Raw genomic sequence first — 27311 nt, 5'->3', positions numbered from 1 at the left:
TGAGGCGCCTCCTGCCTCCCTATCCCTGCACCATTACAACTTAGCTTTTTATGGGCCTAACAGTGCTCCCCTTGAATTCATATGCTGAAGCCCTAACCCCCCAGCATCCCAGAGCATGACAGAGACAGAGTTATGGCCTTTGAGGGACTGATGAGATTCGAATCAGCCCAAGTGCAGGGACTTTTACGTTGGTTTTTCCCTACAAGAAGCAGAAATTCAGATGCACAAAGGCCCCAGGGCTATGTGCAAAGGACAGGCCCTTGGGGTCACAAGGGAAGGCGACCACCCCAGAAACCAAAGAGAGAGGCCCTCAGAGGAATCCAGGACTTTGGCTTCCAGAACTGTGACATTTCTGTTGTGTCAACCACACAGCCAATGCAGCAACCACAGACAAGGCCACCTCCCTTTCCACAGCTGCGAAAAGTGCTTGTCCCTTCAGGGTTTAAAGAAGAAAGCTGAGGGGCCAGGGATTTAGCTTAGCAGCTCAGCAGCACAGTGCCTGACTAACAAGCATAAAGTCCTGAGTTTGATTCCTGGTACCAAAAAGAAGAAAAAGAAAGCTGGAAGCTGGACGTGGTGGTACATGCCTGTAACCCCAGAACTCAGGAGGCTGAGACAAGAGGATCGTGAGTTTGAAGCCATACATATGTACATGGGTACATAGCCAGACCCTGAAGCCATACATACGTACATGGGTACATAGCCAGACCCTGTCTCAAAAAACCAAAAAGAAGACGGGGAAGAAGAAGAGAAGGGAGAGAGAGAGGATAAGGAGGAACAGGAAGAGGAGAAAAAGGAGGAAGAGGTGAATGTCAGAAGAATAGGGAGAAGGGCAGTATGGGGGTGGCCCTCCTGGTCACAGCTGGTAGTGGTCATTCTCCTCTCCTCACCCTCACCGAGTCAGGTGGCAGCCACATGGCTGCAAGGGAAACTGAGGAACAACTGCTATCTGGACAGCCATCCCCCTTGACTGTCCAGGCATCTGCAGTCAAGGAGGAAGGTGAGAGTGGACGTGGACATGCATCAAGTAGACTGGCCACTCTGCCCTTCCTGCCCATTGTCCTGAGCAGGGCAGCAGGGGTGCAGAGGGCCCAAGACTGGCACCCTATGTACCCTCCTCATGCGTGTGAGTAGGGAGCACCTAACCCTAACATCAGCGTGCACTGAGATCTCGCCTTAGTCATCCAGGCTGCTACAGGAAAATGCCAGAAACTGGTGACCCACGCACAACAGAAATTCATTGCCCGCAGCTCCAAGGCCTGAGAAGCTCAACATGCAGAGCCCAGCAGACTTGGGATTCAGCAAGGACCCCCTTCCTAGTTCACAGGCTCTGCCTCCCCATCCTCATGGGCAGAAGATCAAGGGATTCACCTAGGGAGCCCGTCCACTCAGTCTCTGCCTTTGACCTGTCCACTGTCCAAGACCTTGCCTCTCCGTACTGCTCAGTTCCCCGAAGGTCAGAGTTTCAATACAGGAAGAGAAAAATGCCAGATGCTAGCAGCTCACGCTGCAGAGCTCCACAGCCCTGTCTGTTGGGGTGGTGCTTGGAGCAACCACACCACTGGTCTGAGCCCCAGCAAGACACCCGGACTCTCCAGCTGCCACCAGCCAGCCTTTGGCCCTGCTCCTACATGCCTGGAGCTTGTTCCTAGGGTAAACTGATTAGAATCACATCTCTGGCAAATTAAGAAAACACTGGCCAACCGAGAGGCCCATGTGTTCCAGGTCAGGTGGTCAGTGCCCAGAACAATGCCCAGCCCACAGAGGCTCTCTGAGAACAAAACAAAACAAACAAAAAAATGTAGGAAATTGGAGTGGGACCAAGCTATGGAGGAGGAGAGAAAGGGAAAAGGACAAAAACGAATTAAGATATGTTATGTACAAGCACCAACTCCATGCAATGAATGTGATCAGTATGTACTGCAAATGTGCTAATAAAAATGTTTTAATTTTTAAATGCTGTTTGAATGGATGACAGGTAACGAGGGGCATCTTTTCCAAATGTAAGGAGTGTCCCCATAGGTTCAATAGGAGACCCTTTTCCTCTACCCCCCCCCCCACAATAAAGCACATCTGTATAAAAAAAATAATAAGCTCTGCTTTTGGTTCATTTACAGTTTGTCAGGGACTTTGGTTAGCATTGGAATCTGCAAGCTTTGGCACATTCTGGCCTCTGGGATTATTGCATGCCAGGCTGCCCACACCTGTCTTCAGGGTCAGCCAGCCTTCCCTCCCTCCCGCCTGGAGCTACAACCCAGGGCTCCCAGGCCAGAGCAGGCTGTGTGCTGGCCCAGAACTCTGCTCTGTGCAAGTCTGGCCCTGGCCTGAGATGGTCTCACCCTTGTCCTTTAGCCTGGTGACTGTCTGTGTCCCAGCCGACACACAGCCTCTTCTGAGCCCTGCCTCAAGCTGCCTCTGGAACCATTTCTCTCTCCACACCACTGTGCCACACTGCCCATCCTGTCTTCCCGCCCTTTACCCGGGCACCTAGAACACCAAAGCTTCAGTCTATTGGTCTCTTTGTGCTACTCTGATGACTCAGTCACCCAGCCCTTGACTCAGTGTTGGGAACTGAGAGAACGTGCCATTAATGCTTGGTGTTTGGTTTAAATGAGATACTGCAGCAAAGGGTGAGCAGAATGTGGCACGGAATAAATGCTCCAGAAGTGATAGCTCTTGCCATGGGATAGAAGAGGCCACAGGTGGGCAGGAATCTGATACCGTTCCCCTCCTGATGGGTTCCTGGACTCAGGAGCCTTTTCCCACAGAGATGGCTATCGGGAGATGCCACCATAGCACACGGCCGCCCTGATGGGACAGCTCCACCCAGCTGCTCCTATCTCATCAAATCCTAAAGAACAGTTCATTCACTGCTGCCCGCATTTAGTGGAAGGGGCCACAGCATTTGAAAACGGCAGTGTCAGGATGTGGCCGAAGTACAGAAACAGACTCATGGGTCAATGGGACAAAATAGAAGGTTCAAAAACAAGCGTGGGCAGTGCCAGCTATCTGACCTGTGAGAGAGGGGCCAAAAACCTCATGCCAGAGGGGAGACAGCACCTCAACAAACGCTGCTAGAAACCTGGCTATCCACAAGCAAAAGCGTTACTCCAGACAATATCTTCCCTCATGTAAACTAAAATCAAATGGATCAGGGATCTAAATGTTAAAACAGGAACACTTAACCTGCCCAAAGGTAAAATAGCTAAAACTCTTGAAATCATCAGCATAGGCTAGAGCTCTCTGAACAGGATCTCAGCTGCACCAGAAATAATATCAAGAATCAACAAATGGGTTCACAGCAAATTAAAAAGCTTCTGCACAGCAAAGGAAACAACCTGCAGAGTGAAGAGCCGGCCTGCAGAACAGGGAAGTGCTTTTGGGTAGATGAGTAATGTCTAGAATATACAAAGAACTCAAACGTAGGAGGTGCCCAAGATCAAAGAAACAGTAACAAAATGGGCAACCGAAATGAACAGACCCTTCTCAGAAGAGGAAGAGCAAATGGCCGATAAACTACACAGCCACTGTGGAATCAGACTGAGAGTCCTCAAAAATGTAGCGGTAGAAAGACAGGGATCTAGCTCAGCGGCATAAGCACTTGCTTGGCAAGTGCTAGGTCGTGAGTTCGATTCCCAAAAAACAAGTAGCACTAGAAATTCCACTGGTCTCAGTTGTTCCCTTACTAGGTATCTCCTGAAAGAGTTAAAGGCATCACATTACAGTGACCCACGCTTCCCTGTTCTAGCAGCACAACTGGTAACTAAATCTTGGAAGCAGCCTATCTGTCCATCAGCAGAAGGATGGTTAAAGATGATGAATTTCCATACCATGGAGTACTACTGTGCCATCAAGAAGGATAAACTCGAGCCCCTTGTAAGAAAATGGATGCACGTGGAGACCATAGTGTTAATGGAAATAAATCAGTCACACAAGCTTAAGCAGTGGATGGTTTCTCTGATATGAGAAACCCAACGTATAAATAACGAGCAAAATAAAAGATGGGTGATGGGAAGCAGGGAGACCCATCTTTTGCAGATGGGAGAGATTAAGAAATGAGGGAGAAGGAGGAAAGGGAAAGGGGATGAAAAAAGGAATTAAGATGTGTGAGGTTGGTGGGCCAACTCCACAGGGAGTGTGTAATCATTGTGCACTGCAACGTGTACTAATGAAAAGCACAATTCTAAAATTAAAGGATGCAGCTCCTGGAGGTGTGAGGGTACTGAGCACAGGCTCCCTGCCGAGCCGGCTCTAGACAGCCCCCCCCACCTCATCCCTGCCTCTGCCTCTGCCTCTCTGTAGACCATCCTGGTGGGGTAGGGGATCAGCTAGAGGATAAACTCCCCAGAGCAATGTCCTTGGAGAGCCATAGGGCGGAGCCCCCCCAGACGCCAAGCACCGGGCCAGAGCTCTGTACGAAGTTCAGGCACAAGGTCACCATTCCCATTCCATGGAGAAGCGCTGGCCCACCCTTCCTCTCCCAGGCCGGGATCCTGCCACCTGCTGCAGCAGAGCTGGGCTGATCCGGAAGTGGTCAGTGAGCCAGGACAGCAGCGGAGGGAGGAGGGGAGAGAAAGAAGCCGTGGCAGGGAATCTCCATGCCCTGCGGCCTCTCAGAGCCTCACCCACCCCACCCCACCCTGTCCCCCATCCCCACCCCTCACCCCCGCCCCTGGGCCATCCCGGCCTGCCCAGTGCAGGGAGAGCTCCTCCCCGCTCTGCTCCACCTGCAGGGTCCCAGTACTGGGGAGCAGCCCAAGTGGGGGATGGGGCAGGGATCCAGTGTCTTCCTCTAATGCCTGCCCAGGGACAGCCAGGGCCCCACACCGTACCCCTTCCCCAGGTCGCGGGCACAGTCTCCGAGCCTAACGCTGCTGGCATTTGGTGGCTCCTGGACATGAAGGATGGGTTGGTGTGTACTGCAGTGTTCAGCCACACCCCTGGCGTCTGCCCATGGCAGCAGCAACCACAGAAGCCGGGAGGCCATGCCACAGTCCTGGGGTCAGAGCCCACTGCTGGCCCCCGTGGGCCGGCTCGCTCCTCCCCTTCTTCAGCCAGATGCGGGGTGCAGCCTCAGTCCTCTCCTCTTGCAGCTGCATCTTCTGAGAAATCCCAGCCAATGCCCCCCAGGTCTCTATCAGGGGCATGGAGTGAGAAAGGTGAACTCAGCGCTGAAGAAATGAAGACCTCCAGGACCTGAAGAGGCCACCGAGAGGGGTAACGCACTGGGGGCCACTCCTGCAACAGCACACACATGCTCAGGATCAGCCAGCAACATGGGCCACACAGGTTACGTCCACATTTTCTAAAAGCTGTATTTCTAAAAAATAAAATTAATTTTCATAATACCTTATTTAAGCCTGGCATGGTGGCATATGCCTGTGATCCCAGCCCTCAGGAGGCTGAGGCAGGAGGATCGTTGCAAGTTCGAGGCCAGCCTGGGTTACCAAGTGAGCTCAAGCCAGCCTAAACTGCAAAATAAGACCCTTTCTCAAAAAGACTAAAAAAAGACTAAAAAAAATTTTTTTTCCATGTAAGTCAATATACCTAAAATATGGTCTTCACATAATATTTTTTAGAGTCATGAAATTGTTAACAGTATTTTTGCATACCCAGATTTCAATGCTTGAAGTAGATCTCCCACTTACTGCTGATCTGACTTTGGACTAGAAACATTTCTAGTGCTTGGACAACTGGAACCAGAAGTCGAGGTCTGGCCCTTCTACAGCCAAGGATTTCTGGAGACATGATCCTAACAATACAATGACCCGATCCAGTCTCCAATGACATGTGGTCTGCCCCTCTGTCCCTGGGCATCACTCCCAGAACCCCCAAGAATAAGAGTTCACAGAGGAACTCTCCAGCCCTTTTTATAAAACGTGTATTTGCTCAAAAACCCACACACGTCCTTGCTTATATGGTAATGTCTCAGTTCACAAACCATTTGGTTCCCAAACAGAAGGGTCAGGCAAAATTTTGCTTTTGTTCGTGAATTCCACCTCAGGTGATGAACACCACTGTGACCACCTTCCCTAGAATCGTGGGATGAGTGAAGTTCTTGAACCAAGGCACTCGTACTTTCAAGCATCTCTGGCTTGCACATGGAACCTAGTGCCATGTAAACCTCACGTAAAGGGTTGCTATCCTCTCCATTTAGGGACTACTGACAGCTAAAACAGTTCACACAGACCTCCCCTCCCTGGTAATCGGTGGCAGTGTGGCAGACACCAGCCCTTCCAGGGGGAGAACCAGCAGCAGCTCCTGAGATCCACACCATGTTGGAACCTAGGACCAGCATGCCTCCCTGCTAAGCAGTAGTGAACCTACTGATGTACCGCCTAGAGTCAAATACCCTAATTCCCCTATCCCCCTTCTCTTCCCCACCCCCTCACACCGCCCATTACAAATGGGAACCAGAAATCTGAGCGTCTCCTGGGAGGTTGACCATAGCAAATAAGGGGGACTTCCTTCTACCATCTCTTTGAAGGCAAATATTTTTATTACTGTTTTGCTCTTTTCTGATTAATGGTACTGCTCTATTCAATTTCTGCTTTGATAAGTTCTATAGTGTTCTATATTTCATCTCAATTTGACATATGTGATGGAAAGAACAACTATTATAAAGATAACAAAATATACTGTGATACCTATTACTGTTATCCTGATAACCTGCTGTGAAGTTCTGTACTAATTTCACTGTGCGATCTTAGTTGGCTTTATTCTGTCTTGTTCTGTTGTATACTTTCAAAATAAAATTAAAAAAAAAACAGTTCACACAAGGGTAGGACTTTTTTGCTACTATTTTCCGTCTGTGGTTGGTTGAACCCACAGCCATGGGCTCCATGGATGTAGAAACTGATGGTACTGACCACACAGAGAACCAGATTCCGATTCCCATGGCCCTGGCCCCGTCCAGGGCCACACCCACTCCTGGATGGTGAACAAAACAGCCAGCAGCTTGCCTCACTTGTCCATTTCAGAGACTTGGATCTCAACCCTTGCATGCAGAACCCTCATCAGGAAGAAAGCTGCAAATCCCCAGGCAGGGGCGCCCTTCGTTCCCCACCCTAACCCTGCCTTTTCACCCCCTTCTATTTCCTGGTTGACAAAGTGGAGCTGAACACCCCTCTTAGGCTGAGAAGTCCCCATGCCCTGTTGATGCCCCTTTGCAGAGGCCCCAGTCCTGCCTGAGGACCCAGATGGAGGCTAAAAGTCTCCAGTTACAAAGCATGCCCTCCCCTTGGTCCTGGCCCAAGTGCCCACAAGGTTTAGGGTGGGGACAGACAGAATGCACTGCACTGAGATCACCTGAGGGGGAATGCTCAGGCTCCCCAGTGTAGTTCCACACTGGTCACCTTTCCAGACACCACTCTGCAGCCCCAACACGCGATGCTTGCCTTCAGGGAGGCACTACAGGAGCTGGAGGCAGACATGGCCTGTGCCCCTGGGTGGAAGGCTGCCGACAGAGGGCTCATGCTGAGCTCAGAAAAGCCTCAACCCTCACCTGCACAGTTTTCCAGTGCCCTAACTGTGTACCCATGGAGACCTGGGTATGTGGCTCGCTGTACCACTCCACAAGTCAGGCTCAATATCCCGCCCACCCCAAGGCTGCACTCCAGGCTCCTCGTGCTGTGGCTATTAAATCCCCAAATCCCAGCTATAAAATGCACATCCATTCTCTTCCCCCTGGGACCACTGCTTCCAGTGCCACTCACTATTCTGACCTCCAAAAGCCTCCTCCCTGCTGCCTGTTACAAGTGACTGAGCCCTGAGCAAAGGATGAAACTGAGCTCAGCTTCCTGAAAGGATGCATCATAAAGCCGAAGCCCCCTCTATAAAGACATTTCCAAGCACTCATGATTAATCCCCCTCTTGTGTCTAAGCTGACTCTAATCAAACCCTTTAGCTCTTCATTGCAAAAGCTTTCTTAAAAATTTATTTATATATTATTACAATAAGTTTTTAAGGACATTTTTGTAACTCTGCCTTTTAGAAACCTACTCTAGAACTGGAAATGTTTGTTAAAAAAATAAGTTATTCCAAAAAGGTATCAAGGAATGGGTAAAGCTAAAATACATTACATACATATATGAAATGAATTTTTTTCTATGAGCATGAAAAATGAATTACTCCATTAATTATGCCAAAAGTAAAACATAGCTTACTTGTATAGCACTTTAGACTTTACATAGTCCCTTCCCAGGAAATATCTACTCCAGAATCCTATAATAGCGATCAACCGAGAGAATGCCTGTAATGTTTCCTAAAGCATGAAATATCACTGTTTCTCTAGAGGCGATCCATTCTGTAGATAATGGGTATTTGGCCCTTATACCCTTACCTAGGGCTAGCAAGCTTTTTGTAAGTTTCATACGTTCGTGCATTCATCAAGTACACAGGACAGCCAACCATGCATCTCCTGCTCAACTCAGTGCTAGAGAGATAATGTGAAGAATAAGTCCCTGCCAGCAGGAAATGAGTTCTTGTGTTAAAACCCTGCCAGACTGTGTGTCCCAAAGTGTAGCTCAAAACAACAAAGCGGCAACCCAGCCCCACTTGCATACTGAGCAGCCGCCCCCCCCAGCCCCGCCCCAGGCAGCAGGAGGCACACAGCAGCCAAGGGCCCCACCTCACAGGGGCGACTCCTTAAGCAGCGCCTTGTGGTCAGAGAAACACAGCTGTCTGAAGTTTAATTTTAATGCTCTGTGAATACTTGTTCTCCTTTCATGCCACAGGAGATCTGGGCCAAAGACAGTGAGTGGGTAGAGGGAGAGAGAAAGTGGAAACTAAAAATGACGAACAAGGGAAGCAATGGGACGTTTACACTGGAGAAATACCTGAGAAGACAGTGCTGAGTGGGTGTATGCAAATCATATGTAAATAGACACCCACGCCCCCCCCTCCTGTTTTACATATTCGCATGTGGGTCATTGTGAATAGTCTCCTGGAGCCCACTGTGTGAAAGCACTGACCTTTAACCTCACCCTATCTGTTGCATCATGGGTGAAAGTTTCCCCACTCTGTCCCCTTGTGTCCCTTTTTATATATGAGAACTGGACACAAACTCTTTATGGTTTCTTCTAGCTTGTCTACATACCTTTGATGTGGGGAGCAAAGCTTCCTTTACCTCAGTATTTCCAAGGCACTGACTCCAGAACTGGTACAAGGAGAAGACAGGAAAATAAAGTCATAGAAAAGAATCGCCCCCACAGGAAAAGGCAGGAGAGAGCAGATAATGGAGCCATAGCCTGAAAAAAGTTTTAAGGATCTCCCCACAACTTCCCAGGACCCACAGAGCTACAGGTTATCTGGGTCTCCCCAGCAAGCACACCCACCAAATGCTGGGTGTATACTAGGTTATCAAGCTTTTTAAATTGTTGAACCAAGAAAATTCCACCCAGTGTTTTGTCTCTGTGAAGTTCTCAGGACTAGACGTGCCAAAGCTGAGGTCCCTCTGGTGACACATCACAAAAGATGAACCATTGACCTGTACCCTTCAGAGTGACCACCAATGTCCCTTCTAGTCCCATGAGTCTGTATTTCCATGGAAGTGGAATCAGAGACAGAAGCCCCTGACTTCACACTTGCCAAGCAGGTACTTGTGCTGCTGAGCTAAACCCCTGGCCCTTGAGCTGTTATTTGTAAGGCCTCTTGTAGATGGCTCTGAATCCCCTCCATCCAGTGTTTTGTGATTTCACCCAGCTCCAATCCCCAGTACTTTTTTTGGCTATGCTGGACAAATGTAACAACCTACCCCATTCTTTGGTCCTGATCCCTTCCTGAGATACTGTTGTCCAGTTTTCCAATTTTCATGCTTGAGTTTTTTTCATTTCCCAAAGTCATTCTCTTTTATTAGTCAACCAATCAGTATTTATTAAGCACCCACCATGTAGCCTGCTGTATACTTGGAATCCTATGGACCAGAGAACATGCAAGCCCTTTGGACCCTGCCTTCCAAGGTGCCTACAGGTTTGCTGGAGAGACAAGACCATCACTTGTTTAACAATCTGCAAAATAAGTTTATAACCCTGAGCTAAGTGGCACATCCAAAACAAAAATGCCATAGGATTTCTAAAGAAAGAAATAACTGCTTTCATGTGGGGGTGGTTAGAAGAAAAGAATGTTTAAATTAGACATTCAAATGCAGGAAAGATAAATCTTATTTGGGAGAAAGAAGGGCGTTGCAAGCTTGAGGAATAACTAGTAGGGAGAAGTTCGAGCCAGGTCTCACTTGTGATGGTTTGGCTGGATAGAGCCCTGGGCCATCCACACTGAGTCTGGCAACACAGACTGACAAATTTCCAAGGCAGTAGGCAGCAGCCAGGACCCTGTTTCCAAAAGCTGTCTTCTCAGCATCTTGGGTCCTGGAGGCTGTCATCCAGTGCACTGTGGGGGCTGCTTATGACTGTGGGGAGGCAGGCTGTGAAACCAACCACCCTTCAAGAGCTCACCAGAGCTGCTTCTCACTCTCAGCACCATCCTGGGATGGACGCAAGTGCTGGCCGCAATGAGTACCGTTTGCACAAAGGTCAGCCACAGCCAGCTGGAGGGCACGCGGGGAGATGCAGAGGTTTGAGTGAGAGAGGTGTGGGAGGCAGAATGCGGTGGAGACAGACTGTGCAGGGCAGTGAGGAGGAGGCACACCTGAGACCCAATCCTTGGCAAGCAGAGAAGTGCACAGGCAGAATTTCTCACAACTCCGTCTGCAGAGTTGAATCATTTCAGCACCTCGAGACTGGACAGCAGCTGCCCACTTCCTCCTCCCTCTGCCTCCTCCGCGTCTGGGTAGGACATCTTGTCCCAATTCCGCCTCCGACTGGCTTCTTTCCCTTCTCGCCAATGACGGTCTCCACAACAATTCAGCCGCCCTCAGTAGTGGCTCTAATGGAAAGTCTGCACCCAGCAACCCAGGGAAAATATATTCTACTGAAACGCAATCAAACAGATTACTCTTTTTTTGTTGTTGTTGTTGTCCTTGTTTCCACGAACAAAGTTACAGTCAGCAATTCTAGTGCAGTCCGTACTCAATATGTTTTTATACCTTGGGAGCTTAGTAGGTGCCGAGAATTATACAAATACACGCACCACAAGGACTGGTTTTCATTTGGTTCTCCAGACACTTCCTGTGAGGTGGAGATTTTCAATCCATTGTACAGCAATCATTGTAAACAGTTTGTCCAAGGCAACACTACCCATCAATGTCAGAGCCAGCATTTACACCTGACTGAAGTGATTTCCCAGAACATGTTAGTACTGACAAGAGGGTTTGGGGTGAAACACAAGTTAGCAAATTCATTTTTTAAATTTGTATGCTGTCAGTCCCCAACCTTTAAACAAGTTCCACTCCAGGAGAATGTGGTAAATTGGATTTGTTCATAAGTTCAAAAAGTGAGTCATACACAACTGTGATACAAGTACACAACTATGATTGTGGGCCTCACTGCATAGCAGACTTTACAGGTACCATGGTTTTGCCCTTGCCCTTTAGAATTGTGCCCGTGGTCACATGGTTCACGTTATAAGAACAAGCAAGAGCTACTATCTTTCCACCTCAGTCCAATCTCTTGATCGGTTTCACTTTTCTTCCATAGGTACTGCTTTGCCCTTCCTGGAACACCCTGACAGCACCACTACATTTCCTGTCGTTTCCAGACACCCAGGGCTCTGACTGCACCCTGTGTTGCTGGGCACTGTCACAATGTACAGCAAGCACACAGCAGCATGACCGTGACAGCATCTGGCAGATGCACGAGCTGCTTCCACGATGTGCTAGCATCTATGAATATTCATAACTCGAGGTCCACTGGTATCTGTGAAAGTTCAAGACTTGAATGTTCATACATCAGGGACTTAACATATTTCTTTTAACATGTATTTAAAATATGACTGTTATGGTAAATCCATGCATTTTAGGCACAGTTTTGTAAGATGGGTCCCGCTGTGTGCATAGCACATCTCAGTACCTCATCTTCTGGCCACAGAGAAGTGAGTTGTTCCCATTTCACTGCTTTAAAGAGGCTGCTCAGGATGTCACTGCGCACCTGCTGGGCTTCTGGGTCATGGGCTGAGTCATCTCCGTCTTTGAATGATGAAGTCCTAATTCCCAGCATCTCACCAGCTTAGTGCAGGTAAAGACAGCGACTTTAAGGAAGGTAGACCAGGTCTCCAGGATGGGCTCTGTCTGTGTAAGTGGCAGCCCCATACAGACAGGACAGCAGGAAGCAGGTGTGCAGAGAGGAAAGCTGCCTGAAGACATGGGGACAGGGGAGCCATCTGCTGCTCAGCCACCTCATCCTCGACTCCACAGCAGGGGTGGAGTGCATTCTATTATGTAGGCATCACAAGTTGTGATTGTTTGTTATGGTGACCCAGCAGACTGATGCACTCTGCTCTCAACTGGGCAGGAGAGCAATATATCTGTAAGCAGAATTTCCATACCTTATGCTAATTCTATGTTTAATTTTTGAGAAACCACCACGCCTTTTTCAACAGCAGTTGCATTATTTACATGATCCCTCAATAGTGCAACAGGTTTCCAATTTCTCCAATTCCTCACGACACTAATTATCTTCCTTTCTGAAAGTTAAATGACAGTCTTTTTTATTTTAAAGAGTATAAAACAAATAAAACCAAACAAAACAAACCAGTGTAAGTGATACAGGATTTCAAAGCATTATGAAATCAATAAGTCACCATAAAGTCTTTTGATGTTTTCAAAATAGCTGCAGATAACTTCAGACATAGTAAAAATAAACCAGAACCAAACAGAATATAAACAATAAAAACAAGACAATGAATGCAATACAGGACTTCAAAATAAGTCTATAGTAAATCCAAAATTGCTACCATAATATATATTGCTGTATTTGAAATAGCTGCTCCTGCCATTGGGTTTGATATAATCAAAGAAAACAAAAGAGAATAAAACCCAACCCAACAAAACAACAGAAATGATATAGGACTTCAAAACAAGACCATAAGGAGTCAACAGTGGTTCAACCCTCAGAAGACCCCCTCGATGTCACACTGTGTACTGCTATCCTCTGAACCCATGATCAAACCATGGCCCTTGACCTGCAATGTTAGTGAAACACCACAGCACCACAGGCATCCAACTGCATTTCATCTCCATAGCTATCATCACAGCCTGTGTTTCTCCAGATAAGCAGATCGCTTATGGGACAGGGGTTGGCGGGGGGCGGGGGGGGGGAGATTGGTACTTCTTGTTTGCCAGCCAATGCTCCCAGTCTGGTTACAGCTCGCACATGGCACTGGTTCTCAGACTGGGCTTGCTTCCCGGTGTGGCCTTCTTCTCTCTCCCCTCAGTCCACAAAAGGGCTGACTGATAGAGAGAAGCTTGTGTCTGGCTGTTCCCAGTCTGACAGCAGCCCACACATCTTTTCTTTTTAAGAATCAAATGAGTCAGACTCAGTTACAAGGGTCTGCTTCGGTCTCTACCAGTCCTTTCCAATGGACAGACAGGAAGATCACCTGCCTCCTATCAGCTTTATCTGTACCCGCCTCAGTGCCAGGTAGGAGCAAGGGAAAGATCACTGCAGGGCCCATTAGTTCCCTTAAATGTGAAAAAGAGAATGTGGTAATTCCACTTTGAGGCAGTCAATATAAGGAAACCCTCAGATACTTGTACAAGGTGACACATCCAAGAATATTCATGGCACACTGTAGTAACAAAATTTCCCAAAGTCATTCACAGATTCAATGCAATCCTTATCAATAACAGAAATCTTTGTAAATCTTACAATTTTTATGTACTCATAAAAGACCCACAGTAAGTAAAATCTTGAGGGGAAGAAGAAAAACAAAGCTAAAGGCAACATACTCCCTGACTTCCAAAGACGCTACAAAGCTATAGTCACCAAAACAGAATGATACTGGCATGAAATACACATAAAGACCAGTGGGAAAGACTAAGAGTGCAGTTTTACAGCCAAACAATTTTCAACAAAGATTCCAAGAACACACAATGGGGAGAAGACACTCTGTTCAACAGATGACTTTGGGGAAACTGTATACCCACATGTAGACAAATGAAATTAGACTTCTGTCTCAGCATACATAAAAATCAACTCAAAATAGACTAAAGACTTAAATATAAGATGTCAAATTATGGAGCTACTAGGAAAAACATAGGGTGTAGCTCCATGACCTTGGTCTGGGAAATGATTTTTTAAAATATGACCTCACAGACAACAAAAAACAAAATAGGTAAATGGGATTCATTAAACTAAAAAGCTTCTGCACAACAAAGGAAAGGATCGATAATGAAGAGATAGACAGAATGGGAGAAAATATTTTCAAACTACACACTGTCTGACAGAGGTGAATCCCCCCCCAAATAAAAAGAAATCCACCCAACTCAAGCACAAGTCACACACTCTGACCTAAATACAATTTCTCACAAGAAGATATACAAGTGCCCAAAAAGCACAATCTCTGAAAAACATACTCAACATCACTAATTTTCAGGAGGATAGAAATCAAAAGCACAATGAGACCTCACCTCACTCCTATCAGCATGGGGATCCCCAAAAGATAAGTGTTGATAATATGGAAAAACAGAACCTTACATTGCTGGTGGGAATGTAAACCAGTGCTGACGTTATGGGAAGGAGCATGGAAGCTTCACCAATAAACACAGAACCATCACACGATCCGGCAGGGCCCCTGCCAGGTATAACTCAAAGGAAGTGAAATCAGTGTGGAAAAGAGACATCTGCACCCCCATGGTTATTGCAGCACTGTGTACAGTAGCCAATGTGTGGGCTCAGCCTAAGTGCCAATCTGAATAAAGAAAACGTGGTGGTGGAAACAGTGGGATAAAAAGAATGGCTACAAATCTGCTGGGATGGAGCCCATTGATCTATGTGACCAATATGCACTCATTCAAAAAATGTGGGACAAGGAAATGCAGTCCTGTGATTTACAGTCGCATAGATGAACGTGGGGGACATTGTTTTAAGTGAAATAAGCAGGCACAGAAAGATCAGCACTACATGAGCTCACTCACATGAAAAATATAAAAAATCAGTTTCACAGAAGTGGAGAATAAAATAGCAGTTATCGGAAGATGGAGTGGGTGGAGGGAAGGGAAGCTATTTATCAAAGGGGGTAGACACAGTTGGAGAGGAAGAACAGGTGACTACTCTGCAGTATGGGGACAGAGTTAATACAGTATTCTCAAAAATGCTAAGTATATTTAGCATTCGCTCCACAGAATGCTACTTATGCAAGGTAATGCATGAAGATAAATAGATACAATTTTTTCTGTCGATTCATTTAAAACTATAAAAGGTGCTCAAGACAATTTGTGTCATCCAACAGAGAAACAAGTAAATCAACTTTTGCACATGGAGTGCACAGAACCCCATTGGGGAAATGCACAGCTAAAATGAATGAATCCTGGAGCGTTCTTCAAAATATAGTGTAGAAAGCAAAAGAACAAATTGCAGTGTAACATGTGCGGTCTGGGATGGAATCTGCCCTGCCACTTTCCAGCTGTACACCCTCAGGGAATTTCCTAAATTTGTCTGCATCTTGCTTTCATCTGTAAAATGAAAATAGTAATAGTACGTAATACTATGCAGGGATTAAGTGCACTTAGTATATGTAAAACCTGTAACATAGTGCTTGGCACAAATAAATGTTCAGGGGCCAGGGATTTAGCTCAGTGGCATAAGCGCCTGCCTTGCAAGCGTGTGGTGGTGAGTTCAGTCCCCGGTACCAAAAAGCAAAAATAAATATGTTCACTAGTGTTATTATTTATGGATTCAGATCTGTAGAAAAATGTAAGAATATAGACTTGCTAAGAAAAATTATTGTAAATTTAGAAAAAATGGGGGAAGGGAAGCAGCATGCACTTCCAGTGTCATATGTCGGGAAGTTAATAAACCATCCGAGGATTGTTTAGGAGGGTCTACCAGGTTTGACTCCCTGTTACTGCTATGCCTCAGACTTAATGAAATTGCATATTAACTTACAGATTTTTGTCTAGAGGAGATGTAAATAATTTGTCTTGTATAACAAACATTCCTAAAGCATATGGTTTATTGTCATATAATAAGACAAGAACCACCTAGTCACCAAATGCAGCAATCCTACTCTTAACTTTCCTTTACTAATTTTCTTGAGAATACCCATCCCTGTAAAAGGTTTGGAACCTGGGGCTGGGGATTTAGCTCAGTGGCATAAGCGCCTGCCTTGCAAGCAGGCAGTTGTGAGTTTGATCCCCAGTACCGATTAAAAAAAAAAAAAAAAGTTTTGGAACCAGATTAACTTTTTATTGTTTCACTTGTTGACAAAGTGAATAAACTCAGCTACATGTTCCTTTTTTTTGCATGGGGCACCTTTGAATTCTTTTTACTATGCCTTCTCAGTCTAAAGAATTCAAGCCAAATTTATTACAATAGTTGTCTCTCGAGGAAGAGAGGATGGAATGGGGTAGAATACAGAACTTCAGCTACCTAGAATGTGTTATTGCCCTTATTAAAAAAATATGCATTTCTGGATTTGTGGACTGCAGGAGAAGAGAATGTGTTGATCTTTCCGTGCCTGCTTATTTCACTTAAAACAATGTCCCCCACGTTCATCTGTGCGACTGTAAATCACAGGACTGTATTTCCTTGTCCCACATTTTTTGAATGAGTGCATATTGGTGACATAGATCAATGGGCTCCATCCCAGCAGATTTGTAGCCATTCTTTTTATCCCACTGTTTACACCACCACGTTTTCTTTATTCAGATTGGCACTCAGGCTGAGCCCAAGAAGCACACCCACCCTGCAAATTGGTGCCATGTGAGGGCTGCTGAGGGGAAAGCCAGATACTCACCTTCTGGCCCACAGCTGGGAAACAAGAAGAGACCCCGCCCACTGTAATTGACCAGCTGATGTGGAGAAACACCGGCTGTGATGATAGCTGACGAAGTAATGTACAGTTCAAAGCTTGTAGTGTTTAGTGTTTCACTGACTTTGCAGGTCTAAAGCTGGTAGTCTGGTCATCTATTCAGAGGACAGCAATACAATGTAGCAACTATGAGGGATCTCCTTCTGAAGGTGGAACCCATTGTCAGTTCCCTATCATCTTGTTTTGAAGTTCTGCATCATTTTCATTGTGTTTTTTTTGGGAGGGGGCTTTATTCTATTTTGTTTTGTTTGATTTTATTATAGCTGGCATGGACAGCTGTTCAAAGGTAACAAGATATATTATGGTAGCCATTTTGGATTCATTATTCTCTTGTTTTGAAGTCCTTTATTGCATTCATTGTTTGATTTTCATTGATTCTCTTCTCTTCTGTTTGATTTTTACCATGTCTGAAGGTATTTACAGCTGTTTTGAATACAAGAGGCATTATGGTAGCCATTGTTGATTTCCTATTCTTTTGAAGTCCTGTGTCACTTACACTGGTTTGTTTTGATTGGCTTTATTCTGTTTTATTTTGCTTGGTTTTATTTTCTTTAAAATAAAACAAACATGCTTTTCTGATGTTACACCCACACACCAATTCCCCAACATGAATGTAACTATGATGTACTACAAATATACACTAATCAAAATTTCTTTAAATATAGGCAAAATTGAATTTCCTGCCTAGTGTGAGAAACTGAAAGAGTAAATAAGGTCCAAATTACACACTGATATTGAGAAATAGGAAGAAACTGTTCAACAGGGGAAAAAAGGAACCAGGATGGGAGACAGGGTCAAGTAAGGAGGGGAAAAGGAAAAAATACAAGATAGGTATACTACCAGCTCCTCTTAGTTCATTGAAAAGAAAGATTTGTGCTAATAATGTCTAGAGAATTTTTATACACATGTCTTATACTCTGAATAACTACTTTAAAGATAAAAAATGCAATGTATTAACTATGGCTACCCTTCTACTATATTGTTATGAAATTTTGTTATATTTTTTCTATAAAATAAAAAAATACATAACAATATATATTTATTCAAACACTATATAACAAACTACTCACATTTATTAAGTCAAATGGCAGATAGTGTATGTGGCCATTTATTATATTAATTTTTAGGTTTTAAATTTTATTTTTTATTTTAAATAGAATAAAACAAAAGAGGACATAACAAAGCAAATCAGAACAGAACAATGTAAGCAACACAGCACTTCACAACAAGACAACCGGATATTAATAGTAGCTACCATAATGTCTCTTTCTTTGAAATAGTTGAGCATACCTTCACATACAATACTATCAAACATAACAAAATAGTGTAAAACCATTCAAGAGAATGAAAGTATTACAGGGCATTCAGAACCATATAACACAAAACAAACAATGGCTACTATATTATCTCATTTTCCATAAAAAGTTTGTTTATACTGTCACACATATTAAAATCCAATAAGACACAACATGATAGAACCAATGGAAATAGGAAAACAAAAGCATAGTAGGACTTCAAAGCAAGATGGTATTAAATCAGCAATGGCTGCCATAATGTCTTGTTTTCTTCAAAATAGCTGTTCATACCATCACACATAATAAAATCAAACAAAACAGAATAAAACCATTCCAACCAATGAATGAAAACATTTCAAGACTTCAAAGTGGTGTAATGGGGAACCATGATTACCATAAAATCTTATGTATTCTTACCATTTCTTACACTAGGGAGAGTATACAGTATTTATACATGTGAGTTTGATTTATTTCACTTATGAGTATGGTCTCAAGTTGCATTCATTTATTTTAAAATATCTCAATGTGATCATTCTTTATAGCTGAGTAGTACTCCATTGTATAAAAATACCACAACTGTTTTATCCATTCCTCAGTTAATGGGCACTCAGGTTGTTTCCAAGATTTGGCTATTACAAATTGTGCTGCTATAAACATAGGTGCACGTATATCACTGTGGTATGATGTTTTCAGTTCTTCTGGGAATATGCCCAGAAGTGGAATAGCTGGGTCAAATGGGGCTTCCAATCTCAGCTTGTTGAGAAATCTCCACACTGACCTCCACAAAGGTTGCACCAGTCTACACTCCCACCAACAGTGCAAGAGAGTTTCTTTTTCCCCACAGCCTCTCCAGTATTTGTTATTGGCAGTTTTCTTGATCCTGACCATTCTTTCTGGAGTAAGATGGAATCTCATTGTGGTTTTAATTCACATTTCCCTAATGACTAATGATGATGAACATTTTTTCATGTATTTATTTGCTGTTTGTATTTCTTCATTTGAGAACTGTGTATTCACCTCAAATGCCCATTTTTGGATTGGGTCTTTGAATTTTGGGGGTCTGATTTTTTTTTAATTCTTTATATGTTCTAGACAAAAGTCCTTTGTTTGAGGGATCTTTCACTAAGCTTTTTTCCCAATTTGTAGATTTTGTTTTCACTATGCTGGAGATTTCTTTTAACATGCAGAAATTCTTTAATAGGACATGATCCCAGTTATTGATTCTGGGAAGTATTTCCCATGTGGTTTGATTCCTATTCATGAATTCTCTACCTACCCCTATGTCTTCAAGATTTTTATCTACTTTGTCTTCCAACAGATTTAGTGTTTCTGTTTTAATATTTAACTCTTTGATCCATTTAGACTTTAGTTCAGTACATGGTGATAGGCATGGGTCTAGTTTTAGTTTTCGGCGTATGGAGAGCCAATGTTTCCAGCACCATTTGTTAAAGAGTCTGTCGTTCTTCCAATGAACATGTTTGGCCCCTTTGTCAAAGATAAGGTGGCTGAGTGTGTTTGTAGTTGTAGTTGTATCTTCTGATCTATTCCATTGATCTTCAGGTCTGTTTTTATTCCGGTATCATGTTGATTTTTTATAGGAGCTTTATAGTATAATTTTTCAAGTCAGGGATTATGATGCCTCCTGCCTTGCCTTTGTTGCTTAGAACTGCCTTTGCTATTCTAGGTCTCTTCTGGTTCCAGATGAATTTTAGGAGTGATTTCTCTAGATCTATAAGATATGCTAGTGGTATTTTGATTGGGATTGCATTGAATCTGTATAACAATTTTGGGAGAATGGCTATTTTCACAATATGTATTCTTCCTATCCATGAAAAGTGATGTCTTTCCAATTTCTGAGGTCCTCTTCTATTTCTTTTTCAGGGTATTATAATTTTCCCTTTTACTTCTTTTGTGAGAATAATTCCTAAATATTTCGGTTTTTTGGATGATAGTGTGAAGGGTGTGGCTTCACTTATTTCTCTCTCAGTGATCTTGTTGTTAGTGTATAAGAATGCTATTCATTTTTACGTGCTGATTTTGTATCCAGCTATATTACTGATTTCATTTCTTATATCTAGAAGTCTTTCAATGGAGTTTGAGGGATCTTCTATGTAGAGTATCATGTCATCTGCAAATAATGATAATTTAACTTCTTTTCCTATCTTTATCCCTTTTATTTCTCTCTCTTGTCTAATTGCTCTGGCTAGTATTTCCAGTACTATGTTGTACAGGAATGGTGATAATGGACATCCTTGTCTTGTACCTGATTTTCAGGTAAAGGCTTTAAGTTTTTGGCCATTTAATATGATGCTGGCTGTTGGTTTGTCATAGATGGTCTTTATCATATTGAGGTGAAGGCCATCTATTCCAATTCTCTGTAAGGTTCTTATCATGATTGAGTGTTGGACCTTATCAAAAGCTTTTTCTGCATCTATTGAAATGATCATTGATTCTTATTTTTGGCTCTATTGACATGGTAGATTACATTTATTGATTTATGTATGTTGAACCATCCCTATATTCCTGGGATTATCCCACTTGGTCATGGTGTATAATCTTCTTGATGATTTGCTGCATACTATTTGCCAATATATGCAAATATATTGGACTATAGTTCTCTTTTTTAGTTGGGTCTTTCTCAGGTTTTGGTACTAGAGTAACATTTGCTTCCAGGAATGACTTAGGAAGGATTGCTTCCCTTTCGATTTCATTGAAGAGTTTGAGGAGTGTCCGCATTAGATCTTCTTTGTATTTCTCGTAGAATTCTGCAGTGAATCCGTCTGGGCCTGGGCTCTTCTTTGTAGGTAAGGACTTAATTACATTTTCAATTTCATTAATAGAAACTGGGTCATTCAGCAGTTTTGCATCTTCCTGACCAGCTGTGGTAGTTTGTATGTTTCTAAGAATCTTTCCATTTCTTCTGTGTCATCAAGCCTATGAGAGTAGAAATTATCAAATTATGTGTTTTCAATGTTTAAAAAAATGTAAAACAGAAGCAATAAATTGCCTACACATCTTGTTAGGGTTTGACAGGGAATTCTGTGCATTCATTTACCCTAAACTATTGGCCAAGGCCATTCACAGGATGAACGGATTGTGCAAGGATTCATGGACCAGAATCCAGAGGACAGAGATGAAAGGTTTGCATCTGAAACCCGTCAGCTGCAGAGTCCAGGGAACCACAACTCCTTCAACAGCAGCTCTCTCTCCTGAAAGACAAACCCTGAAAAAACAGGGCACTTCCCATTCCATTGACAAATTTCCTTAAGCCCAATACCAAGTCCAAAGACTTTAGTCTGATGAAATTGTGTCAACTTGTTATTTTTCGGTGCTGTTCCAGTGCTTATTATTAAAAGTTGCAAATGCGAAGCTGGAGGCCTGGCTCACCAGCACTGGAAAAAAGAGCTTTAAATCTATGCAGAAGCAGACAGTACAGTAAATTAACTCCCGTGGACTTATCACTGAGCCTCAAGAATCAACTTACAGCCAACTTCTAGCTTTATCTTATCATTCCTCTCAGGCAGATTATTTTAAAGCAGTTCTCTTTCTCTCTCTCTCTCTCTCTCTCTCTCTCTCTCTCTCTCTCTCTCTCTCTCCCTCTCTCCTTCTCCTTCTCTCTCTCTGTCTTATTTATAAACCATGGAGTACTATTCTGCTATAAAGAAGGCTAAATGTGACTCAGCCATAGGAAAATGAATGCACCTTGAGCCCATAATTTAAGAGCTTAAATATTACATGGTTTCTCTAAGAAAACCAAAGTATAAATAATTACAGAGTGAAATGAAAGATGGTTAAAAACAAAGCCAGGCATGGTGGTGCATGCCTGTAGTCCCAGCACTTGGGAGGTTGAGGCAGGAGGATCACTATGAGTTTGAGACCAGCCTGGGTTACAACATGAGCTTAAGGCCAACTTAAACTGCATTGTAAGACCCTGACTCAAAAACGAAAGAAAGAAACAGGGAGATAGATCTTTTTCAAAAGGGAAGGGGACCAAGCTCATGCCAAGCTGGACAGTGGTTATTTAAATAGTTTGAATATCTAACCACTCGGATATTTTTGAACAATTGCAACCATTCAAATACAGTTGAATGAGAATAGCTGTCCAAATACTTGCTTGTTGTATGACTTAAAACAGTCTCTGCCATCAAAAGGGTTGTATAATGTGACACAGAAGCTTTTAAAAAATGGTGAGGGGAAAGAGTCTTAAACACATTGGCACGGACTCTTAAACAGTTCTAAGTGCATCCGCCTGGAGAGTGGTTAACCCCTAGGTTAACTGCTCACCAAACGAGAATGCAGTTGGGTAGGGAGGTCTAACTAGAAAGGCTTTGCAAGATCTATGCAGTGAAGCTGGAGGTTGCTCACAGCCGACCAGGCTACAAGGTGCGACCACAACACTTAAGGAATGTTTATGTTCTTAAACATCTGTTCCCATGAAAGCCACGTGGTGGTCCATTGCCCTGGGAACCCTCCCGCTCACTTCCCACACTCCTCCCATCACTCTCACCCCCTTCCAAAGCAGTGAGGAAGTCGAAGTGTCTTTAGCTGTACCCTCCTGGCTGCCTCTATGTCCTAAACCAATTCCAAATGCTCCTCTTTCTCTGTCATTTTGACTCTGGGGAAGAGCCAGAAGTCACCAGGAGCCAGATCCAGTGACCAAGATGGATGAGGATGCTCCATAATCTTTTTAGGACACTGCCTTTCTGTTGGATCCCACACCAGCAGCATTCACTGTATTTTTTAAATCACATTCCCTAAAGACACTCACAAAAGAGGACTTGCAGAACTGCTTCAGAGAGCCCCAAGAAGATGGATGAGGGTGAGGGGATGTTTGGAAGAGGATTTATGACAATCTGCCTTTTACTGTAACATATTTTTGTATTTAAGCACATCTCACCGTGTTCAGCCCTTCTACATCCATAAGGCTTCACCACACTGAAGATTCTGTGCACCTCTGCCTCCGAAGGACCGTCTGGATTTCGGATGGGAACAGCAGAGGGTTAGGAGGAACATGACCCTGGATGGGGAGAACAGTGGAGGGGAGTGGATGCAGGAAGCAGGAAACTCATCCTCTGCTAGGATGTGGGATTCAACCCGAAAAAAGCACTGCCTGTGACGCCAAGGTGCATGTGACTGTGCATCTCCGTGGGTGACTGTCACCCATCAGAGCAAATGAGAGCAAAAGAACTCCTCATGCATCAGAGATGTGCAGAGATTTGGATTTGCACAGAGCTAAAAACCCCAGAAAATGAGAAAAGAAGGAGCAAACAGAAGTGATACTTGGGTCCCCGGGCAGGGAACTGGGGCTCAGGCGCTGACCCAGCTGGGTAAAGCCTCAGGCAGGAATCCTGTGCTGGACTCAGCCAGCAAGCCTGACACGAGTCACAGAATCAGATCTTTGCAGTGTAGAGAGTTGGGCTGCTGAGGGTGTGGAAAATCCAACACCCACAGAACCCCAAGCCCAGCTCAAGGGAAAGGAGCAAACAGGGAGGGTGGTCCTGCAGCCACAGCGGCTGACTAATTCTCCCAGCCAGAATCCTGTGTCCTTGGGGATGAGTGACAATTCTCCCAAGGGCGCCCAGGCAGGACCCTTTGAAGAGAATGGGTTTCCAGAAGCTTGGCAGCGTCTCTCTCTACTCCTCCCTAAAACCCATGTCCTTGATGTGACACCTGCGATGGAGACACTGTGCTCTTCCTCCTCCGCCCTCTGCAGCTGCTCTTTCTCCACTTCTAAAAAGAAACCCCTCCTGAACCCCCAGAAGGTGCTGTGCTGGGTACACAGTCTCCTAAAACAGCACTACAAGATATAATCTGAGAAGCTGGTGTCCAGAAGGTAAATGACTGCAATCACTGCCTATAAAATCCTTTAAGGTCTGATGGAAACCTTTCAGCGAAAGAGAGAGAATCTTTTCAAATTCCTAGATGATAAAGTATTAAGAAGATTTTGGATGGCGTCTTGTCACATGACTCTTGGCGTAACTAAGCAGTCGGTGAATCCAGTGGCATCACGGTCACAGAACCCCTTCCATCCCCGTTTCTCTTAACAAGGCTTCTCAGGACTTCTGTCTCATGTACTGAGCATTGGCCAGAGGTGACCTGCTGGGATTGGCTGTGGCACTTGGATCTTTTGGGGCTGGACAGAGCCCCTCTAAAACTGCATGTCATGATCAGGCATAGACTCTCTTTTGTGCACACGCTCTTCCAGGGGCACCAAGACCCACACGGAGGCAGGAAGCCCAGAGGAGATGCACTCCCCCCAGATAGCTATGCCGCTGCACCGGGCCTTAGCTGATGAGGGTCAGAGGCCCAGAAACAGAGGAATCGTCGGGGGTTCCAGAGCTGGAACTCAAAAGCAGCTTCATCCGTCCGCCCAGTGAGGCTTCTCTGAGTGGCTCTGCTCAGGAACACAGGACCAGCTGGACAGGGTTTCCTGGACTCATTTTGAAGGCCACCCACATCGCCCAAGGGGAGCAGAAAAGACCAGAAGACATGGGGGAAGGATGAATCTCCGGGCACTTCCAGTCCTCTGATGAACTAACATCCCAGAAGACAAACAAGTACACCACCACTAATCTCACAGTCAACTGGCTCTGCACACTGGCTGTGGACCAGAGGCTGTGATCTGGGTTGGGGAGGGGTGCCTGGAGGACCCTTCAGTGCATGGCAGAGTGACACCTCTGGCACAGGGATGGAGGAAGCCATGCACGGAAGGCCGCGTAGTATATGAATTTTTTTTATATCAAAGGCCCAAAACTGGCAAATCTATGCAGACAGAAAGTGAATTAATGGGTCAGAAGCTGGGAATAGCAAAGAAGGGAAACTAACCACTCAAAAGCATAGAGTTTTCTTTCTCAAGTGTCAAAAATGTTTTGGAATGAAATAGAGAGAGTGAACACACAGCCTTGTGAATAAACAACCCCTGAACTCACACTTCATTAAAAGGTGAGTTTTGTGGTGTCCAGATGCTATCTTAATTCTTAAAGAAAATGGCAGAATGAAATAAGTGTCAAAGAGTGCTGTAAGCCAGGTGTGGTGATGCACACCTGTAATACCAGCACTCGGGAGGCTGAGGCAGGAGAGTGACAGAGCATCTGAAACCAGCTGGGCTACATAGCAAGTTCAAGGCCAGCCTGCACTACAACGTGAGACGCTGTCTCAAGAAAACGAACAAGCAAATATACAGAGACACAAGTGACTGGGGAGATGCCTCAGATTTATTGATCACTTACTGCGTCCCAGATACTCAAATATTTTACACTCTCTTTTCACCTGGGCCACACAGTGTCCCTAAGAAGCAGATGTATTCTCTTCATTTCACAGATGAGGACACTAAGGTTATAGACAGAGCTGAGCAAGGGGACACACTTGTTGGTGTCCAGATGATGATTAAGGCTAAGTTTTCCTAGTACTGCTGCCCACATCCCCGCCACTACAGGCTGACCTTTGGCTCTGGCTTTGGATGTAAGGCCCTGAGGGCCACTGGTCACCCTCATTTCACTGGCTCAGTGGCGGCAGCATGCGCAGGAAGGATGATCTGGGTGAAGATCACCTGTCCCCTCTGTAGATGACACCCGGGAGCTAGTCCTGGCCAGTGGCAGCCACACCCCCACCACCAGGTTCATCCTGCTGGGACCCTTCCACCACCCACATCTGCAGGAGCTGCTCTTCCAGGCCTTGCTGCTGGTCTACAGGGTGACGGTGGCTGGAAACCTGGAAATGGCAGCCCTCAGCACCGACACCTGTCTCCACTGCCCCATGTCCTTCTTCCTCAGTGTCCTCTCCTTTCTCGACATTTGCTACCCTTCTGTGGTCATACCCATGCTCCTGGACAACTTGCTGACCTTGGACAAGTCCATCTCTTTCAAGGGCTGCATGGTCCCGCTGACCTTTGTGATGCATGTGACCACTGAGAGCCCCTGTTGGCCTCCATGGTCTACGACCACTTCATAGCCATCGCCAACCCCTCCATAATGGCTCCATGATGGCCAGAGGGACCTGTCTCCAGCTAGCGGCCACCTCCTACACAGCTGGTGGTGCCACCTCCACCATCCAGATCGGGAACGTCTTTGCACTTCCCTTTTGAGGTCCTCCTGGGGTGGTACACTATTTCTGTGACATCTTGGCCCTCCTACGCCTTACCCACACCCACACAGACACAGTAGAAATGGTCCTCTATGCCTACTCCACCCCAGATACCTTCCTGCCCACCTTGGTCATCCTCACCTCTGATGGCTCAGTCCCAGAAGCCATCAGGAGGGCTGCAAAGCATGACAAGACCCTCTCCACGTGGACCTCCCACTTTCTGGCCATTCCCATCTCCCAGTGCACTGAGGTGTCCACCTATGTCCAGCCCCACAGCCCCATCAGGGAGGTCGGTGGTCAGAGAGTATCCGTATTCTGCACCATCTTGGTTCTGGTGCTCAACCCATTCATCTACAGCTTCCAGAGCAGCGAGGTCCAGCTTGCCCGGCAGAGGAGGCTCAAGGCTGGCACCCTGCTCTGCTGAGTCCTGGGAGTGACCATGCTGGAGAAGGGGGAACATCCTCCACATTAGGCCATGGGTTTTTGTAAGCAAGAGCAACTGTACTTTTGAAGGAAAAATAAACATGATGCTGTGTGCAGAGAATTGCAGTTTAGAGAGCATCTTAGCAGCCATGATTCCACCCAGCCTCACCGACACACGTTTAGTGGCCATGCTGGAATGACAGGTAAAGGGCCGGGGAGGTAGCTCAGAGGCAGAAGTGCCTGCCTGGCAAGCTTGATGTTCTGAGTTAGATTCCCAGTACCAAGGAAAAGAAAAGATAAAAGGTGCAATTCTCTAAGTGCATTGAGAGAGTGTGTATTTGACATCAGAGACTCCACACTAAAACAGGGGTGCTTCACGCAGCTGCAGACACCGATCAACTCCACTAACTTCTCATGCTCAGCCAAGAAACACTGGGCATGAGGTGACAGGACAGTTGCTATTTTGCCACTGCTTTAATGAAGTTTGAATGGATACCAATTGGCTCAGGAAAAAGATATTGTTATATATCTTTTTATGACTGAGTTTTGTGGAGCTGTTGCATTAAAACCTCAGGATTAAAAGAGAGA

At 45.1% G+C, this 27311-nt stretch overlaps 1 pseudogene; it reads left to right on the top strand.

Annotated features, from left to right (window-relative positions):
- The first annotated feature begins 837 nt into the window (after positions 1 to 837).
- On the top strand, positions 838 to 26724 carry LOC100734605 (olfactory receptor 2J1-like; annotated as a pseudogene).
- Positions 26725 to 27311: the final 587 nt, after the last annotated feature.

The sequence above is a fragment of the Cavia porcellus genome, unplaced genomic scaffold, assembly GCF_034190915.1.
Source record: "Cavia porcellus strain 051 isolate PalLab524CR breed Dunkin Hartley unplaced genomic scaffold, mCavPor4.1 scaffold_17, whole genome shotgun sequence".
Taxonomy (NCBI): domain Eukaryota; kingdom Metazoa; phylum Chordata; class Mammalia; order Rodentia; family Caviidae; genus Cavia; species Cavia porcellus.
The sequence above is the reverse complement of the archived record's forward strand: the minus strand, read 5'-3'. Positions and strand labels throughout refer to the sequence as shown.